The 21,491-nt window shown below is 39.7% G+C and overlaps 1 protein-coding gene across 2 annotated transcripts in view; it reads right to left on the minus strand.

Moving 5' to 3' along the window:
• The window catches only part of Gmds (GDP-mannose 4,6-dehydratase), a 557,612-nt gene that overhangs the window by 501,859 nt on the left and 34,262 nt on the right, over window positions 1-21,491 (minus strand). The window lies entirely within an intron of this gene.

Consider the following 21,491-nt stretch of genomic DNA (forward strand, 5'->3'; position numbering starts at 1 on the left):
TTTGGATGGAAATTATGATGCTCAGCCAGCAATGGGATGGTTTGTGGTATCAAGGAGGAATGCTTTACAGATACCAACAACCTCTGCATGCAGTCAAGTCAGCTCCTGGCTCCCAGGCCTCCCATAATTCCTCTCTCCTTTTCCTCTCATAGAGGTAAGGGCATAGAAGTCAAGAAAGCCAATAAAAAAAATCATTGTGCAACTTTCATTACAACTGTAAAATGCTTTCATTAATAATTTATTTCTGGAGAAAAAGAGATAGAGGAAGAGGGGACACATGTGGAATGGAAACCTAACACTGCAAACCACAAAAATTATGCTTTTTCTAAATATTTTTCATCAAAGAGCAAAGACAGTACAGTTATCAGAGGAACCTTAACCCCATCTGGGGCTTGCCTGCTTTCCTTTTTTTAAAAAAGTTAGGTAATACTCAAATTATTCTCCAATCCACTGTGAGAGGGAAAGGAAGGATAAAAGGCAAACCTTCAGGCACCACTACCCATGACACAAAACTCAGTTTTCAGTTGTGTGTTGTTTTGTGGGCTTCATTTTCAGAGATGAGAACAAAATGGATTCGGAAGCTATGTTTCTGTTCAAGGTTTCCCTTGTTATGAAGGGCAAGGTAGAATTCCTACCCGATGCTTCCTGAGGGCACTGTCCTCTTGGCCAAGACTCCAAAGGGCTATCAAAATAGAAGGGAGAATGTAAAGACAAGTGAAAAGCGGGTCATGTTTGAATGACAGAAGATTATGTTTTCCTGAATTCTTCTTGGGCCCAGGTGACCTTGGGGCCTCTGACCTGCTGCACATGCTGCTGTTTTCTCACACAAAGATGATGTCCTCAGACGAGAAAACATGTGCAACTTACTCTTCCTCTGCAGCCTCAGGGAAAGCTCTTGACTTGCTGCTGAAAGGAGCACAGCTGAGTAATTCACTTAAACACTGGCTCTAGCAGCCGTCATTCCCAGCACTGAAAGGAGGGTCTAGGGATCTGTGCAGCCATGACTGTCACATCACTGAGATGCTAATTGTACTGATGGATGGAGATCAGGAATGATATAGGTCTCATGACATCCAGGACAGCCTAAGGCTATCCAGAATTCATTATAATTTTCTAAAGTCTTGCTGAAATTTATATGGGTAAAAGTATGTATTTATATTTGTCTGAAGATAGACCCTAACTTGGTTTTTATATCGACCTGAAGTATTGCAAAGCATGTGACTTTAAAAAAAAAAGTGAGCAGTATTTTATTACAAATTGACCATCTCAAAAATGATGACACAACTAGCTTGAAACCCATGCCAGGAGAGTAAGGTCACCCCTAACACTGCCTGGAGCACCAGGACCTACAGGCTAGGTGACCCAGAGACCTAGGATAGAACCAAACATGACTGGAAGGGAAAAAAGTATCAATGTAATGATGCCTAGCAATATTCTGCTATACTCATAGATTGATGTCTAGCCCAAGTGTCATCAGAGAAGCTTCATCCAGCAAGTGATGGAAATAGATGCAGATCCACAGCCATACATTACGCAAAGCTTAAGGAATCCCACAGAAGAGGGGGAGAAAGGATTGTAGGAGTCAGAGGGGTCAAGGACACCACAAGAAAATCCACAGAATCAACTAACCTGGGCTCATAGTGGCTCACAGAAACTGAACCAACAACCAGGAAGCCTGCATGAGACTGACATAGGCACTCTGCATATATGTTACAACTGTGTAGCTTGATTCTCTTGTGGGACTCCTAACAGTGGGAACAGGGGCTGTGTCTGACTCTTTTACTGGCTTTTGGGACCCTACTCCTCATACTGGGTCACCTTGCCCAGCCTTAATACAAGGGGAGGTACTTAGTCTTACTGCAACTTGATATACCATGTTTTGTTGATGCTCATGGGAGACCTGTCCTTTCCTGAACAGAAACAGAGGAGGATTGTATTGGGGGGCGGGGGGGGGGGGGGCAGAAAGGAGGAGACTGGGAGGAAAGGAGAGAGGGGAAACTACAGCCAGGATGTAAAATAAACATATTTTCAAAATGATGACACAAGGTGGAGAGATATCTCAGTAGTTAAGAACACCTGTTGCTCTTGCAAAGGACCAGGTTCAATTCCCAGCACCCACAGGATAGCTCACCCCTATCAGTAATTCTAATCCCAAGAGATCCAGCACAACACTCTTCTGGCCCTTGCAGGCACACAGTACATATACACCCACGCAGGCAAAGCATTCATACACATAAAAAATAGTTTATTTAGAAAAAATTATGACACAACCAACATACCACTAGTGCTAGATGAGGAGCTACCAGCCTTCAAGCATATTACCGAAATGCTCCAGGATGGCAACATACTGCACATCAATATTTGAAATGCAAGTGCTCTGGGCCAAAGACTTTTTTTTTTCTTTTTGTGTAATAAAAGCATTAAACAGTTTTTTTTTAATAATGTACAGTCAAAGGATATTATCTAGGAGTTGGGGATTTAGCTCCGAGGTACAGCACTTGCCTAGCAAGCACAAGGCTCAGTTCTCAACCCTGAAAAGAAGATACTACCTACAAATTCCATTCTATAACTGGAAAAGTGGCAGATTCCCACAAAGTGGCCACATGAACAGCAGAATAATGGAAGCTTAGTAAATTTCTAGGGGGCTGGGAGGAGACCTTTATAAATATCACCTGTCTTTCTTAATTCATCATGATACAAATCAAGTTACTTGGTTCCCTGGTTCCCATGTCCCAGGAAATCCTGACCTAATCAGTTTTGTCAGCAGTTTGGACTGAAGAGGTAGAGGAGGACCTACCAATCAAGGTTCCTCTATATTCTACACACTTGAATTCTTTTTATTTAATATCTTAAATTTTAAGTTCACAGTAATCTCTGAAGTGATATACCAACTAAAACTGAAAAGAACTTTAATGCAACAAGAAATAACATTACAACAATGCGAAAAAATATTAAAGATGTAAGACTTTTAAGTTGTGGGAAATGACCACATTAAAATGATTCTTAAAGATCAAAGTTAAATCCTCATAGAATGATGTCACTGTTGACCTCTGCATAGTACTGAGAGTCAGACCCACCACCTCTCACATGCAATGTAAGAAGTGTGCCACTGTGCTATACCCCAGTCTGAACACACTTAATAAAACACACATACACACTTGTAGTTTAAACCCAATACACAAACACAATAACATTAAATTCTACCTTGAAGCATTTTCTACTAATTTTATTCTCATCCTTATCAATCAACATGTTCCACAACCTAATTCCTTTATAACAAAATGGTTCCATTTTTATAACAAACCAAGGTCACTAGGATTGAAAAGTGTTAACCACAAATACACTTTTTGGTTGTTATATTTTCCTAATCATGGAGAAAAGAGAAAATTCGAACAGTTTCCTTTACACAGTTCACAACCAGAACAGTTCTTTAAAACCACATTAATTTCCCTGGCAAGAATAAAGACCTTAACAAAGATCCATTGTTTCAATTTCTTAGTTACTACTTGACTAACCATGCACAAAAGGGGAATATGAGCATAGACAACTGAATATGTAAAGACTTTTAGACACAGTATCATTGCTTCTGCCAAGTACAGTAGCTATGTTTAATAAACATCATGCTGCTAGCCACAGTCATGTCTTAAACTATCTCTGGAATTATCAACATTCACTATGAAGCAAAAGAAAACATTATTTTTAATAATATCAGTAAAGACCTTAGTTTCATTTATAAAATAGTTATACTTACATAGGGTTGACAGGAAAGAGTTTTTCAACAAAAAATTTACCTGTAATTCATACAAAGAAAAAGGACCTTTCCTATTCTGCAGCAGAAGTGGTAAAATCTAATAATTCTGCCTAAAAATTATGGCCTAAATAAACAGGAAAGTGGACATCAAATTTTTGAGAAGGTATTTCCAATAGGCTTTAAGCTTATAAAAGAAAAACTTATTCCAGGAATTCTGAAGTTAAGAAATAAAAAATATGAAAACCAAAATGACTCTGTCTTGGCTTGCTAAGGGGAGTGGGTAACATACTTGAACTTTAATGTATACATGTGCTAAAACAAAGTAAAAACTTTTTTTCAGACTTTCTCCTGACATAATATAGAAACTTTCCATGGGATAAAATTTGAATATTTAATCCTTTAGAAAGCATAATAAATCTATAAAACTGACATGCTAATTTCCTAACTATAATGTACCTTCTTTATTTTCTAAAGAACATATGTATAGAAATTATATAATATACACCAACTCTTAGTTTACACTGACAAAGCATTCTTAGGGCTAGAGATTTAGCTCAGTGAAGACTGCTTGCCCATATGTACAAAGTCCTAAATTCAAATCCCAATACAGGGAAGGAAAAAAGAAAAAAAATCTATAAATGTGGAAAGTATAGGTCAAAATAAGTCATAAATATATAAGTAAACTATCATGACATTCAAAGATGACAATTTAGTACTTATCTCAGGGGAAAAAAAAGTCCAATCTGTTCTATTATTCTAATAGAAGTGTCTGTGTCAAAAAAAGAAAAAAAAAACTTGTAAATGTTAGTCAGTGATGATACAGATCAATCAACCTTCTGCCATAGCATTCTGGGACTATGTGGAAATGTAAATAAACTTTACAATGGCTCATATCAAATGCCCTCTCTGAAGCCTAGCAACTGCAAAACTTAATTATCAAGGCTTAAACACTGCAGACGCTATATACTGGAGCCACCTGGTGGTCTGTTTTCCTATAGCACCGGTAAATACCCGGAGCTGTACACAAGCATGATGCCTTCAGTGTCAACCACACAAGGAAGATTCCCATTCACTAAAAGGTGAGCAGCATAAGCCCAACAGCATGCAGAAGCACTAAGAGTGCCCTGCTAAGCAGGAAAGGAATTCTCCAAAAATCTACACTAGGCTTCTCCAAGTTGTGTTATATTTCTCAACATGAATCTAAACAAACTCAAAAAATGAATAAATATACAAAACACCATAGGATTGCCTGTGGATTATCTATTTTTTGCCTAGTTCCAGGAAGCTCAGAACACGGCTAATTTAACTTCAAAAGGTGATGGTCCTTTCAACAACACAGAAGTAGGTAGTACACCAATCTCTGTAACTTTCTGGGCACAGGGGCAATTTGCCTGTAGACACGACTACTAAAACAGGCTAAAACAGGAATATTGATTGCCTGACCCCAAAATCTCAAGACCACCTAAATAACAGCAAAAATCAATCAATCAATCAATCTCTCTCTCTCTCTCTCTCTCTCTCTCTCTCTCTCTCTCTCTCTCTCTCTCTCTCACACACACACACACACACACACACACACACACACACACACACACACACACAACATGGAGTTCTGGGTCTACTTGATCAATCAACCCTTTACAGGAACAGAAATGGGTTTAAAGCAAGCCTTTATCCATTTGTCTTCAAACTTAACTAGCCTAATAGCTGGGGTGCCTTATATAAGACACAACAATTCCAATAATGCTAATATAAAATTTGATTTCCTAAAATAATCCAAGGATGCCTAGGCAAGACAAGTCCACTGGTACAACAGTGTCAAGTCTGTTATGTAGGTATAATAACTGCTTTCTGCCGGGCGTTGGTGGCGCACGCCTTTAATCCCAGCACTCGGGAGGCAGAGCCAGGCGGATCTCTGTGAGTTCGAGGCCAGCCTGGGCTACCAAGTGAGCTCCAGGAAAGGCGCAAAGCTACACAGAGAAACCCTGTCTCAAAAAAAAAAAAAAAAAAAAAAAATAACTGCTTTCTAACTGTATCTGATGTCCAATCCACAAGAAGGAATTCAAGAATACTACTACAAACCCAGTCAAAAGTCTGTGGCTGAGGAGGTCACAGTCTCCAATAAGAAAGCTACTCACCATTTTTTTGCTAAATGAACACAATGTGTCTGTCAAACTATCTTCTAAATAACTGTCTGTGACCACAGAATAGTGCTAAGGTTTCAGCTTTGGTAGAGAAGCTTCTTTTCACAGTGGTCAGTGGTAACTGCAGGGACTCATGACTAGTCAGAGCATTGAAGCGAAAGGGCTGTTGAATGTCCAGCCATAAATGGCACATCTATATCATGTCCTCCAATGCACAGGGATCAACAAGGAAAGTGGAGTGAAAAGAATATACGAGCTGGAGGAGGTGGGAAAAGTGTGAAACACTGACTTCCAGCTATAAGGTTGCACACGTGCATACGTGTGTGTGTGTGTGTGTGTGTGTGTGTGTGTGCGTGTGTGTGTGTGAAATGTGCACTACATGTACAAAGAAGCCAGAAGAAGCCATTAAGTCATTAGATCTCTTAGAACTGGAGTTACAGCCAGTCATGAGCCACTAGATGTAGGTGCCAAGAACTGAACATGGGTCTTCTGCAAGAGCAGCAAGGGCTGTTAACCACTGAGCCACCTCTCCAGCCCTGCCTATTGCACTATTGAGAGCTCACAGTAGTTATGAGTATCTACACAAGATTAAGATTAAAATTAAGATTATGGAAGAAGTGAATTTATGTCTCTATTCCTCTCTGAAGATTTGCACAAATGTAAAGACTGATAAGGGATAGGTATTGTATTCAGTAGTACAGCCACTGGTAAGGTACACATGCTCTGCAAGCAACCCTAATGAAATTCATACACACACACACATACACACACACACACACACACACACACACACACACACACGAAATAAGGGAGATAATTAGGAAAATGAATGGAATTAGCAGGAGTAGGAAAGGAGACCAAAGAGTAAGAAAAATGGGATTGATATGATTGAAATAAATTATGTACATGTATAAAAATGCCATTATGAAACCTATTATTATGTATAATTAATACATGCTTAAAAAACATTCTTTTAAAAAGCCAAGGACAAGGTAAACCTTTGAACTATTAAATACGTGAAGTTTAGCAGCAGTCTATAGCCTCCTGCAACTTCCTCATTCCTCTTCAGTGTGGAATCAATAAACTCCACATTAAAGAAATGCAATTAGGAAGCTCACATAACCATTATAGGCTCTACTCCCACCTCTGGATGTACTGGGATGTGTACCAGGCACAGATGCCAAAGGCTTCCCTCCAGGCTCCTCTCAAAGCACTCCACATTCCTGACTCATCCCTGAGATTCAAAGACCACATAGCTCATTGAGTGGAAATGCTGAATGGAAAGAAGTCTTCATAGGATGCCTCTCTATTCATCGCCTAGCCCAGGTCCTCAGTGCAGGGTAGACTGCTATTAAAAGACTCGTTTCCTGAAGAAAGCAGACAGTTTCAGGGAAAGACCATTTGGCTGGAAGGAGGGGTCTTTGTTGCCAGCTGTTCCTGCAGCTCTACTCCCTGTGTGGTCTCCAAAGTTGCTAAACCTGACCACTTCAGGGGCCAGGTCTATAAAAATGAAGACATTTCCAGTAAAAGGCCTGTTTGGCTCTGCACTGTTTCCCTTCACAAGGGAACACTGTTGCTAGAGAAGCTCTGGCTTTGCTGTCAGCATATCAGATGTGTGATGGACACTTGACATTTACCCCAGTGAAACTCTAAGCATCCTACTTCCTGGAAGTACTCTATCAGGATGGCATGGCTGAATTTTGTCACACTTCCTATTCATAGGTGCTCCTTGACAGCCAGAGTTAGGAGATCAATGCTGTCATAAAGTCTAAAGGACAGTATGAATAGCCAAGCACAGTCACCTACATAGGTGAAGGGCCACTGCCTTCTCACAAGTGGGAGATCACTCTGGAGTGTCACTTTCTCAAGCCGTGATCCAGAAACAACACAAATTCTAATGGAAGGTATTATACACCTGAATCAGAAGGCCTGGGTCCAGATGACAATAGTGTCATTTATCAAAGAAATGCTGCACAGAGTAACCTTTCTAACCACCCTTGCCCGTCTATAACCTGGAAACAATGTGTGTGTGTGTGTGTGTGCGCGCGTGCGCGCACACACACACACACACACACACACTCCAGAGCTCTAAGTATGTAAGTATGTGATAGTTTATGAAATTCGCTAAAGAAAGAGACCACTGGGGGCAGAGTTTGAGACCAGGAGTAAGCCAAAGACAGACCCATCCCTAGGACTACCTTAGAATGAGAGACAGAAAAGGGAAGTCATTAACTCAGGCTTGATAATGGTTTTGCTTTTCCTACAAAGATCCATACACTGGTGAGAAAACAGTATCTTTATTCACAAAGCTGAATCACTAATTTCTGTAAAGCACTTGGTTTTCTATACATCGTGTGTGTGTGTGTGTGTGTGTGTGTGTGTGTGTGTGTGTGTGTGTGCTTTACCCCCTGAGCCATCTTACCAGCCTGAATCTCCAATTTCAAGCCATCTATTCATCTTCCTACTCCATAATATTTGAAAATATACTTTCCTTCTTCATAAAGACTTTATAATCTAACACTGTTCATTTCTTATTTAACATAATGGTTAAAAAAAGATAGACTATTTACTTTGTGTTTTAACTTTTATATTCTTAACACATACTGTTGTTTATTCAACAACCAACATTCTCCTAAAAGCCATTCATTAAAAAATAATTTTAATTTCATGAATGACAATAAAAATAAAGTATTATACTAAAATCTGTTAGCTCTTAATAGGAACCCAAAGTAAATTTATTCTCTGACATAAGAACTCCCAGGGAGACAGAGATCTCTATAAATTGTAAATCAAGTGTAAAAATGTAAATACTTGTCTATAAAATCAAACACAAAAAAAAGTCTCCTGCTTACTTTCTCCTCTCCCTCCCTCCGTGCCTCCCTCCTTCCCTCCCTTCTCTAAACACTGCAGCAGTGTGAGCCTTCCTAGAACACAATCTGCTGCCTGATACATGTCCTCTAGACTGCTATCCCTTGTCTTCACTTTCATTTCCTATGACATCTTTTTCAAAAGACTTCTTCTGGAGCTGGAGAGATGGCTGGGTGCTTAAGATCACTTAGGACTGGGTTCTAGTCCCAGCACCCAGTCACAACCAAATGTGACTCCAGTTCCAGAGGATTTAATGCCCTCTTGTGGCCTCTGAGGGCACCAGGCATGCAAGTGCTGCACAGACATGCATGCAGGTAAAACACTCATACACACAAAATAAAATTAAATTTTTAAATCTCCTTCTAATAACCTAATGCAATTCCCTGGCTCCAAGCCAAATCAATTTCTATTCACAAAATTATTTTCATGGACTTACCATTTATTGAAATTAACCTCACTTATTTTATTATTCTTCATTTAAGAACAAACTCCTGAACAGGGATGCTTTTATCACTTCCTAACAACTGTTTAGCCATGCCTAGAATTAGCACCCAGTCCAGAGCAGATGCAGAAAATATCTATCAAAAACAAACAAATAGAATCCTAAAAGATAAATGGTAAAAAGCCTAAGCCAAACAGTAAATAGCAAACGCTATTCCAACCATGACAGACTGAAAGCACTGAGATCATATATGATATTGGGGAGTGGGGGTCAGCCATTTAGAAGCCTAAGGCCAGTACAAATGGCTCTACTCATTTATTAGATAGACAAGTATTTATTGCACGTTTACTGTGTGTCAAGTGCTATTGTAGGCTATAGAAATTCTATCAGTAAACACATCACATCCCTACACTTAGGAAGGACAATGATGTGACAAGAACAAGTAGCTAGAGGGTTTCAGTAGACCAGAGGAAAGTCTTGGCTCCTTCTGGATGAGTTATGAAGTCACTGGAAGTTTGGGGAGGAAGGATATGACCCAGCTTACAACTTAAAAGCCACACTAATCACTGTGTTGAGAGAGTCTATAGAGGTAAGGGCAGGGCACTGGAGTACTTGAGGCATATAGCACTTCTCATTACCAGGTGATTTTATGGTTTTCTTGGGAGTTAGTAACTAATTTTCACATGATAGAAATTTCCAGGAGTCTAAAACCTGAATGAATAGATTAGACTATTATGTTCTGTCACAATCAACCAAAATAGCCTTAGATATGCAATGCAAGCACAGAACGGTGTGGCTAATTAATATCTGAGAAGATTTCCAAACAAAGACTATTATGGGAATTTAAGAACACAGCATTTTAAACAAATCAGATGGTGACTTAATCAAAAAGACTTTTCCTAAAGGAGAACTGCATTAATGACAGATCTTCAAATACATCAAGCAAAAAAAAAAAAAAGGGGAGGCAGCATGGATTCTTACAACAGATACATGTACCCATGAGGGAGAGGGTACAGCTCTTTGGTGCTTCCCCAGTGATTGATATACACAACCATAGAATGTGTGATTGAATGTAGCAACATTGGGGCAAGAACTAAAAACAAAAATCACAATGTATTCTAAGTATGGAAAGTGACACCTATAGCTCAAGAGTCTGATGCTGTATGTGGAGTCCTTGAGCCTCAGCAGTTCCATAATCTTAGGATGGATTCTGTGACCTCATCATCAGGCCAGTAGCAGCGTGGCCACAGCCCACCACCACATCATCCTTAATTACAACTGGGCAAATTAATTAGTAAAGAAATGAGCACAGTAGCAACTATCTCTCTGAACTTAGTATCAAATTGCATATACACTGTCAAGGTTATGGATCTACAATGTTGAATATGGTGAGTTCATATGCTATACTCTATTATATGCTGTAAAGAACAAATACAAATAATCTCAGCCTAGTGGTGATTGTATTTAATAAATTTATTTGGTGGGCATATTTTTAAAGCTGACCATAAGGTCGAGATTTCCTATAGACTTCTCCACCCTCATACATGCACACATGAACAGCCTCTCCCAATTTCAACAATAATTTCCTTTCAGCATAAACAAGCCCTTTAAATATTCTGCCTAACTTCTGGTGTGCCTATTAAGCAATGCTGATCTTATATAACCATTCCTCAAATACTTCAAGCAAAAACATAATTTGAACTAATAGAATAGATAAATGTACCTATGAGGGAGAAGGCAAAGCTCTTCAGGGCTTCTTGGGTGCCTTTTAAAGCTAAAGGCTGAAATGATTTAGCTTTATGTGATAAATGTACTGGGACCAAATTCATCCCATGAATCTTCAACTGTTTAGCTCAATGTAATGACACAAAGTTCCGTAACAAGACTAAGATGGTTTGAGACAACACTGATGATACTTAACGTATTTTAAGAATGAAAAGAGATGAAAAAATGTAAAGCTATTATAAGCTTACAGAAACAAGTTTTAGAAGGGAAAAAATTATAACATCTGTTTGTGCTCAACAGTATTTTTCCAATGCTACCTCATTCAACCATTATTATTGTCATTCACAATAATGATGTAAACACATATAACCTTATAATAAATAATCACATTATGACAAAGTAAGAGTTGCACCTAGCTGGCTGGCTCTACGGAATTTAGAAGTGACCGTAACTGTCATGTAATACTATTACCAAGCTTCTTCTCTCCCTCCCCCACTACTTACCATTCCCCCCAACAAACAATACTCTCCAAATACTAAGTGTACTTGAATGTTTAGTTTCAACTCAAACACTTCTACAACTTCTGAATATCTGTTTGCCTTAGCCCAGGAATCTAGGAATAGGTAACTAGGAACAGTCACAGAAGCTGCAGCTCTGAGACTGACCCTTTGGCTTATGTTCTGGTACTTTCTGGCATGGGCAGAGGGTCCAGGAGGAGATATATCTGAATAAAATAGGCTACTTCGGCTCTAAAACTCCTACAGATCTAAGAAAGATAAGCTGTGTCCTTCATTCCAGACTGGGCCAACTAGCTGGTAGCAGAGATGGAAATAAAGTTCGACACACACCTACACACGCACACGCGCGCACACACACACACACACACACACACACAGGAGAAGCAATCCCGCCCTCTCACACTTGACAGGGTCTGGAGAAAGTCACCTGAGTCAAGTAACAAAGGTGCCTGAAGGAGGGCTGAGCACCCCATTTACCATGGGAATTACACTCTATTTTCATTTGAAAGGTTTCTATTAACTGTTCTTGTGTGTAGTGAATGGTTCATACTTGTTAACTTTATAGGAATGTGTGTTCATAGGAAGCCTGTTAATCAAATTGCCAACATAAATTACTTTCTCTCATTTTTGAAGGCCTGTCCAATTAATAAAAGGCTGATACTTACGTAGTAGAGCTATTTTAGGCCACTGGGGGCTGGAAGACAGTTAACATTTATTGATTCAATATAGTTTTTCCTGTCACTATGAAGACATTTGTTCAATATTAAAATGAAAAATGATGGTAAAATTGGAAAAGAATATATAAGAAAAGAATTTATGAAAAACAATTCCTCAATTTGAGAATAATACTGCCTTCCCTGTCAGGCCCTGCAGCCAGCTGTTATTTAAACTTGTGCCTAGTGAGAGTCCGCAGCTGAGAGGCATATATTCGCAGGAAACCAGGGCATTTATGATTAAGTTCCTGTTATTGACTTACTCTTAGACAAAGTGCCAAGTTTCTTAAGAATGGGACAGTGGGTCCACTGTGAAAGCTAAGTATGAATACTACTGTGACATTTAAGTAAAGTTTTTGCTTTTTACGTCAAGACTTCTAAAGATTTTTTAAAAAATGTTTTCTATAATGATAGGGAGAAAGTGGTTAACTTTAAAAAGAAGTGTGCTTTTACAATAGCTTCTAATTTTGATAGCACAGAACTGTAAATGGCTGAGGCTGACCCTAGGGCCTTTGCCATGTTTTCTTAGTAGATAGGTATACTTCAGTATAAAACCATGTGGTTAGGCAGAAGTTTGGGGTGGAGGTATCGGGGGAAAACATCTTCACAACAGAAGAAACAAAACAACTTTAAGTGATCGCATAACTTCTTCAGAAGGCAAATGTTTTTATAAAAATAAAAATTATTACTAAGATAAAACTATTGTGAATCAATCAAGACCTGCATTTTGATGCAGAGATCTACAGCCAAACACCAGGCCAAGCTCCAGGAATCCAGAGAGAAGAAGGATTCTATGAGCAAGGGGCATCAAGAACATGATGGGGGAACCTACAGAGACAACCAAACCAAATGAGTGGGAACTCATGAAATTTAGACCAACATCTGTGGAGCCTCCACAGGACTGGACTAGGCCCTCTGCATAAACAAGACAGTTGTGTAGCTTGATCTGCTTAAGGGGCCTCCTGGCAGTAGGATCAGGATCCATCCCTGGTGCATGAGCTGGCTTTTTGGAGCCTAATACCTATGGTGGGACACCTTAAACAGCCTTGAGGCAAGAGGAGGGGCTTGGACCTGCCTCAGCTGAATGTACCAGGCTTTGCTGAATGTACCATGGGAGGCCTTACCTTCTTGTAGGAGGGAATCGGGGGTGGGTTGGAGGGGGAGGCTGGAGGGGCAGGAGGAGGGAAGAGGGGGACCTGTGATTGGTATGTAAAATGAATAAAAAATTTCTTAAATTAAAAAAAAAAAGACCTGCATTTTGCCTTTTCCTTATAGGTACAACTTGCCTTGAGAATGAATATCTTTGTACTATCTGACCATCAAAATCTTCTTAACTGGAATGACATATTCCTAAGGAATTTTGTAGTTGCATCAGCATCAGACAACTACAAAACTAGGCCCTCAACTATTTGAATGGCTTTATCCTTCACAATATTCTCCAAGTTCTAGGATACATCATGTATTAATTTCCCATCATGCATTCAACATCAGTTTCCTGGCTACCTTTAGGCTCCTGGCTCAGAGGTATATCCCAAATCAGGGATGCCTCCAGGTCCAATTTACCAAAGCATTCTAAAAGCATCTGTCCACTGTTGCCCTCTACAGCCCACCACGCACACAGTGAAGGAGAGTTGCTGGGTCATGAATCAGGCCACAAATCTCTTCTAACTTAATTAAATTGTGCTTGCGAATAATGCTCAAACAGCTCACCAAATTTTCATGGGTTCTTGACAATGTAGCCTAAACATTGACACCTTACCAAGCAGGTTTTTAGGCTGGTGCTTCTACACCTGCTATTCTCAATTCCTGAGTCTGACTCCTTTGTCATCATTCAGTAGAAGCCTTCCAGTGTGGGACTGTTTATTTGTTCATTGGGCTCTTCTATATGTGTGAGACAGGTTTTTGATGACATCAATTTCTTCAATAGGTAAACTACAGCACATGTGTTCTATTCATTGTGAATCAATTTGAGTAGTCTGTCTTTTTCAAGCAATTTGTCCACTTCCGTTGTAATAGTTTTACAGTCATACAGAGGAACACTAAAAGCACAAATTACACAAATACATTATCAGTGTTTCCTTTTGAAACAAAGTGTTCTTGCTTTTGATTCTAAATGGTTCTAGGTTTTCCTCTTAATGGCCACATTAACTGACAAATTTCAGAGGTGCCTCCAGAGACACTGAGATGTGCTCCTATGGCCTGGCAAGTATACTTAACCTTTTGCATGAATTTTTCCATTTTTCTGAAGTGCTCATTCATCTGTTTAGTATTAAATATGGAGAAAAAAAGAAGTTAAACACAATTGAGTAATCATTCTCAGCAACTTCAAAACTACCCACCCACCATTCTCTGGCCATGTCCATTTCATATTTTCGGTGGTGGTGGTGGTGGTGGTGGTGGTGGTGGTGGTGGTGGTGGTGGTGGTGGTGGTGGTGGTGAAAATGACAGTTTTATTTGTTTCTTTGCTTGTTTTTGCAGTGCTAGAAACTGAGCCTGTCTTGTGCTAGGCAAATGCTCTACCAATAATCTACATCTCTGCCTCACAACAGTTGGTCATTAAACTTTAGCCTATATAAAAATCACTGATTAAAATACAAATTATTGGCCGGGCGGTGGTGGCGCACGCCTCTAATCCCAGCACTCGGGAGGCAGAGCCAGGCGGATCTCTGTGAGTTCGAGGCCAGCCTGGGCTACCAAGTGAGTCCCAGGAAAGGCGCAAAGCTACACAGGGAAACCCTGTCTCAGAAAAAAAAAAATACAAATTATGTTCGCCACACTGAGTTCTGATTCACTATGTTTAGAAAACAGGCTTGAAATTCCTAAGACATCCCTAGGCTTCATCCAGTGTTGCTGATCTGGAGATTACAGCTTAGAAGGCACTGTTTTATAGTATTTTCCAGAACATTTGTTTAGGAGCAGTTCAGCTGACAGTCCAATTTTAATCTGAACACTTCCTTACCTGCAATCTGGAATGACACTACCAAAACACCAAGATCAGAAAGAACAGACAGACATTAGGAAACCTCTCTCACAGAATTAGCTGACTGAAAGCATTCAGTCATGCACTGAGGTTAGAGAGAACCAGGAAAACAGGGGCTCTGCATCACTCCACATGGTGGTACCTCTACTCCTAGCACTTGGGAGGCAGAAGCAGGCGGACTTCTGTGAGATCAAGGCCTGCTTGGTTTACCTAGTGAGTTCCAGAACAGCTATGAGCTAGGGCTGCATGGAAAGATCCTGTTTAAAAACAAACAAACAAATAAATAAATAAATAGATGGAGGAGGAAGAAGAAGAAAAGGAAAAGGAAGGGGAAGGAGGAGGAGGGGGAGGGAGAGAAGGAGGACTAGAAAGAGGAGGAGGAGGAAGAGGAGAAGAAGAGGAGGAGGAAGAAGAAACAACAAAGAGGGAAGGAGAGAGGGAGAAGGGAGAGAGGGTGGGAGAAAGGGACGAAAAGGAAATAAGAGTCTGATCTTGTAAAGGTAGGTAGAGTTACGTAGAAGAACTAAATCCAAGCCATATAAATAAATCTGCAATCAAACAGACCTGTTGATCCCTGAGGTCAACAATTATCAGTGACTATCCTTCTATATTTCCAGCCTCATAGTATCTAAGCCTGTGCTCCATACATCACAACCATATGCCAGGTAGCAAGAAAGAGAAAAATAAAAGAAAGCAAATCTCCTAACATCCTTTTCTAGAAGTTTTACAAAGTACTTTCTCTTCTACTCATTAGCCAGAATTCAGTCACAGAATTACAGTAACTACTCAAGAAACTGAAAAATGCCATCTTTTAACTAAGTATGATCAGACTCCCAAATGATGATTGATTATTGATGATGATGATGATGATGATGATGATGATTACAGTAAGAAGAAGAAGAATTGTGCTTACAGGATTAAAAACACAAACAGTAAGAATGCTGGGTGGTTTTATCTCAACTTGGCACAAGCTAAAATCATCTGAAGGAGAAACCTCAATTAAGAAAATGACTCCACTGTTGTGGCAATCATACCACAAGAGCACTTGCTCAGCTATGTTCATATCAGCATTGTTTGTAATAGCTAAAACCTGAAAACAACCTAGATGCCCTTCAACTGAAGAATGGATAAATAAATTGTGGCACATATACACAATGGAATACTACTCAGCAGAGAAAAACAATGACATCATGAGGTTTGTAGACAAATGGATGGATCTAGAAAAAAAATCATCCTGAGTGAGGTAACCCAGACTCAGAAAGACAAATATGGTATGTACTCACTCATAGGAAGATGCTAGATGTGGAACAAGGATGACTGGACTGCTACTCACATCACCAGTGAGGCTACCTGGAAAATGGGACCCCAAGAAAGACATGGAGAAATGGATGATATGTACATGAACAGCCTGGACATGAGTGGGAGCAATGAATGGCGAGGGTCGAGGGAAAGAGAGCGGGAGATCCTAGCTGGATCAAGAAAAGAGAGGGAGAACAAGGAATAGGAGACCATGGTAAATGAAGACCATATGAGAAAAGGAAGAAACAAAGAGCAAAAGAGGCCCACAGAAATCCACAAAGATACCCCCACAAAAGACTGCTGGCAATGGTCGAGAGACAGCCGGGACTGACCTACTCTGGTGATGGGATGGCCAAAAACCCTAATAGTTGTGCCATAAACCCCATCCAAGGACTGAGGAATCTGGATGCAGATATCCACGGCTAAGCCCCTGGTGGAGCACTGGGAGTCTAATTAGTGAGAAAGAGAATTAGTGAGCGAGAATTGTTGAAACCAAGGTTGGATAAAGCACAGGGACAAATAACCAAATGAATGGAAACACATGAACTATGAACCAAAGGCTGAGGGGCCCCCAACTGGATCAGGCCCTCTGAATAGGTGAGACAGTCGATTGGCTTGATCTGTTTAGGAGGCATCTAGGCAGTGGTACCAGGTCCTGGGCTCGTTGCATGAGTTAGCTGTTTGAAACCTGGGACTTATGCAGGGACGCTTGGATCAATCTGGGAGGAGGGGACTGGACCTGCCTGGACTGAGTCTATCAGGTCGATCCCAGTCCTCGGGGGAGACCTTGATCTGGAGGAGGTGGGAATGGGGGGGTGTGCTGGGGGGAAGGGGAATGGGGCAGGAAGGGAGAGAACAAGGGAATCTGTGGCTATTATGTAGAACTGAATAGTATTGTAAAATAAATAAAGAAAAAAGAAAGAAAATGACTCCACAATGTGGGGCTGCATGCAAACCTGTAGAGCATTTTCTTAATTAGTGATTGATGTTGAAGGGCTCAGCCCACTGTAGATGTAGGTCCTAGATTCTATAAGAAAGCAGGCCGATCAAGCCAAGTAAAGTAAGCCAGTAACCAGCAACCCTCCATGGCCTCTGCATCAGCTTCTGCCTCTAGGTTCCTGCCCTGTGTAAGTTCCTGCCCTCACTGCTTTTGATGATGAACTGTTATATGGAACTGTGAGTGAAATAAACCTGTTCTCCCCAAGTTGCTTTTGGTCATGGTGTTTCATCACGGCAATAGTAACCCTAACTAGAACAGTAAGCAACGAACTGGTTGTCCATGTCAAAGGAGAACAAAATACTGAGCTTATTCCCTCTAAGCTCAGGGCTTAGAATTACAATAAAACTTACAAATTTTTATTTAAATGTTTTTTATTTAAATTATCTCTTGATTTGTCACCATTATTCTTGGAACTTTTTTAGTACCTAGCAAATCTCAATAAATATTTGTTAGAGAGGTGACTATATCTCCAAGAGCTTTTAGTATATCATCATAGTATAAAAATAAAACCAAGTCTCACATAGAGCCCTTTTTCCCCTAAAGAGCTCTCCTGAGAAAACTACAAGATTAACAGTGCCACAGGAAATTTTCTAAGGACTATGAGGAGTTGTTACATCAATAAATTCCTCATGGGAGGCAAAAGTGAGCACTATTTTTCTAAAATGAGATTCCTAGGGTTGGAGAGAAAAGTCAGTGGGTAGGAGTTCTTCTAGATGTTCTTCCAAATGACTTGGCACCTACTATGGGCAGCTCAAACTGCCTATAATTCCAGCTGCAGGGGATCTAACATCCTCTTTTGGCCTCTGTGTTCACCCACACTCACACCCAGCACACACACACACACACACACACACACACACACACACACACACACACACACATAGATACACATACCTATGCATAAATTAAATATTTAAATAATTAATTAAATAGGATTTGAAGAACCAGAAAGTTGAATACATATGTGCTTGCTATGAGGCAGTAATAGTTCAGGCATGCAAAATGCTCGGGCAGAAGAAGTGAGGCAAGAAAGACAGACACTCCCTTTCCCAGATCATTAAGGATTCACTGGCCATTTTCAGGAAGCCAGTTCTGTCTCCAGGGCATCAGGAATGAACATGGTTAGCTTATTTGCACTCAGTAGTCCAGATTTCAGAATGACAAAACTGTCACAAAGAAAGGTTAAACAATTTACTTAAGAATAATTACCAAATCAGTGGCAGAGCTTTAAATATCAGCTACTATTCCTGATTCCCAATGCATACACTTAACCGTCACACAGAGTCATTGCATAATACATGGGGTCCATACAACTTTCCTAGAACTTTGCCGGACCATGTAAAGGTGGTACCGGTAGATTTTGGTACACTGATCTTGGATGCTTAGAAGGAACTCTCTACATATTAATCAAAACATTTTGCCATAAATTTATGGGAGCTAACCTGTGAAAGAGCATGGTTTAGCTCAATTACCCAAAGGGAAATAAAAGCACACTAGAAAATAGTGTGTCCAGCCAGGCAGTGGTGGTGCATGCCTTTAATACCAGCACTCGGGAGGCAGAGGCAGGTGGATCTCTGTGAGTTCAAGGCCTGGTCTCCAAAGTGAGTTCCAGGAAAGGTGCAAAGCTACACAGAGAAACTCTGTCTTGAAAAACCAAAAAGTATGTTTAAGATGTAGAAACTTAAAAGCTATAATTTTAGATCATGTTTTACACTTCTTCACATTGTTCTTAAATATCACTGAATCCTTCAGCCTGGACTACTGTAAGAAAGTTATGAAACATGTCTCAGAATCCTCATTATCCTCCTCTTTAAGGAGAAATGAGGGTATAACCGTTGTGGTGAGACTATCTGCTGTTGTCAATGACCCAGCAACTGCTGCAGGCATCAATGCTAAACTGAGCCAGTCTCCAAGGCAAGAATGGGAATCTTACTCAACTTTGTCTCAAACTTAGTGAAGAAGCCACTTCTATTGCTCCAAGATTTCTATTGTAGACCTCCATCTCCCCATTGTTAATAATGTTTCTCTTTCTCCAAATGAGTACCAGTACATTATAGAAATAAATGAAGATAAGTTAGCCAACAACTCAATGTTTTATCTTATACAATAATCTACTCTTGATATTACTTCCTAATTTTCTGGTGTTAAAATAAACACTTGGTATTTTAAATGATAGCAGAAATTTAGAGCTATTATATGACAGGAAGGCTTCTGGTTTGTTTTTATTGTAATTATAAAGAAACATTGGTAGCCTCACAATGAGCCAGAGGACTACATGAAGGAATATTATCCAAGTAAAGAAAATCAAAAAGTCTGGGCCACAGAACAAGACCTTAACGTTTGTTTCCTCAGACTTGTGACTAATCTCTAAATTGTCTAGCTTGCTCATCTTCCCCCTCTAGGGGGAGCAGTCCTACACAGCAGAGAGCTGTCCATTAGTAAAGACCAAGATTTCACAAAGCAGAAACCAACATACCTGTGATCTAAAAGACTGCAGGTACTAAGGAAAAGGATAAAAGACATGATTTGTATTCCATATCTAATGTATATTTCACACACACAATAATAACACATGGTTAAGAGATTAAAGAAAAACTACATTAGTCCTGGCAAAATGGCTCAGAGAGTAAAAGAGCTTACCATTCAAGCCTGACAACCTTAGTCAAAAGAGAACTTACTCTTGAAAGTCTGTACACAAGCTCTGTGGCAGCATCACACACACACACACACACACACACACACACACACACACATACACACACACACAGGAGGGGAGTAAATACAACTATTATAAAAGAAATAAAAACATTATTTAGAAAAATGAAGCATGCAATTATTGAAATTTCCAAAACAGGATGGGTAGTTTTAAAAAAGGACACAGTAAATTAAAGCCTGGGGAAAACCCTACCATGGGCATACTATCACATTATTTACATGATTTATCGCAGTGTTTAATGCAGCTCAAATGACTTCAGCAAAAACAAGTGATCACGAAGCTCAAAGCCTCAGTAAATGCTACCACCATCACTCATATTCATGAAGGTAAAACAAAAGAGCCCAATAACCCAGTAGCACACGAAAACATAGTTTATAGCATGGCATATCATAAATTAGTGAAAAGGGCAATCATTATAAAGAAACAAGAGTTTCATATAATTGAGTTTTCTACTTACCAATTGAGCATACTTTCTATTTTCTATGGGCTGCCCTTTGGGGATATAAACTCTAGAATCAGAGTTTATGATTAGAATCTCAGGTCTGTGATTCAAAGCTAGCCAAACTCACTCCTACTTGTCTCTGTTTTGGTACCTATTTTAGTACAGTAGGAAAAAGATTAAAGAAATTATACTAACAAGGAACTTAGAATGCAGCCTGACATATGGAAAATGCTCAAGAAATTTAGCCATTATAACACAAATTATTAGTCAGGGTTTGTTGACTATGAGGCTTTCTAACAAAATCCCCATTATGTTTAACCATTTCACCCTAGTCCAACTCCCAGCTCTAACCCAAGAGTGACTCTTAAATGGAAAAGTTGGGAAATGGCAGGTTGTTCAATATATACTGATAAAATATGAAAAGAAGTCACCAGAGAATATTTGAGAAGTTTTATAATTCCAAAGAGAGACAGAAAGCAACATGACCATGATATGATATGGCAGAGGTGGCTTTCTCCTGCATCCTCATCACTGATAATAAGATTTGACTATAAAATTTCCCTCATAGGCTCATAATTTTGAGTATTTCATCCTCAGGTGAGTAGCACTATTTGGAGATGTTTTGGAAACTTTAAGCAGTGAAGCTTTGAGGGAAGTAGATCACTGTGTGGGATAGAGCCTTAGAAGACATACTCTTGGCCACTTCCTGACTCACTTTCTGCTTCCTGAACCACCATGATGTGAACTGATGCTTCACCATGCCTTCTCCATCTTGATGGCCTGAACCCTCAAACATGTTCAAAAAAATAAGTCCTCCTTATTCAGTTGTTTCTGTTCAGCAAGTAGATCAAGGTGACAAAAGCTAACTAGTTATATATTGCACTTAGAAATAC

This window comes from Peromyscus maniculatus, chromosome 5 (genome assembly GCF_049852395.1).
Source record: "Peromyscus maniculatus bairdii isolate BWxNUB_F1_BW_parent chromosome 5, HU_Pman_BW_mat_3.1, whole genome shotgun sequence".
In the NCBI taxonomy this organism is placed as follows: domain Eukaryota; kingdom Metazoa; phylum Chordata; class Mammalia; order Rodentia; family Cricetidae; genus Peromyscus; species Peromyscus maniculatus.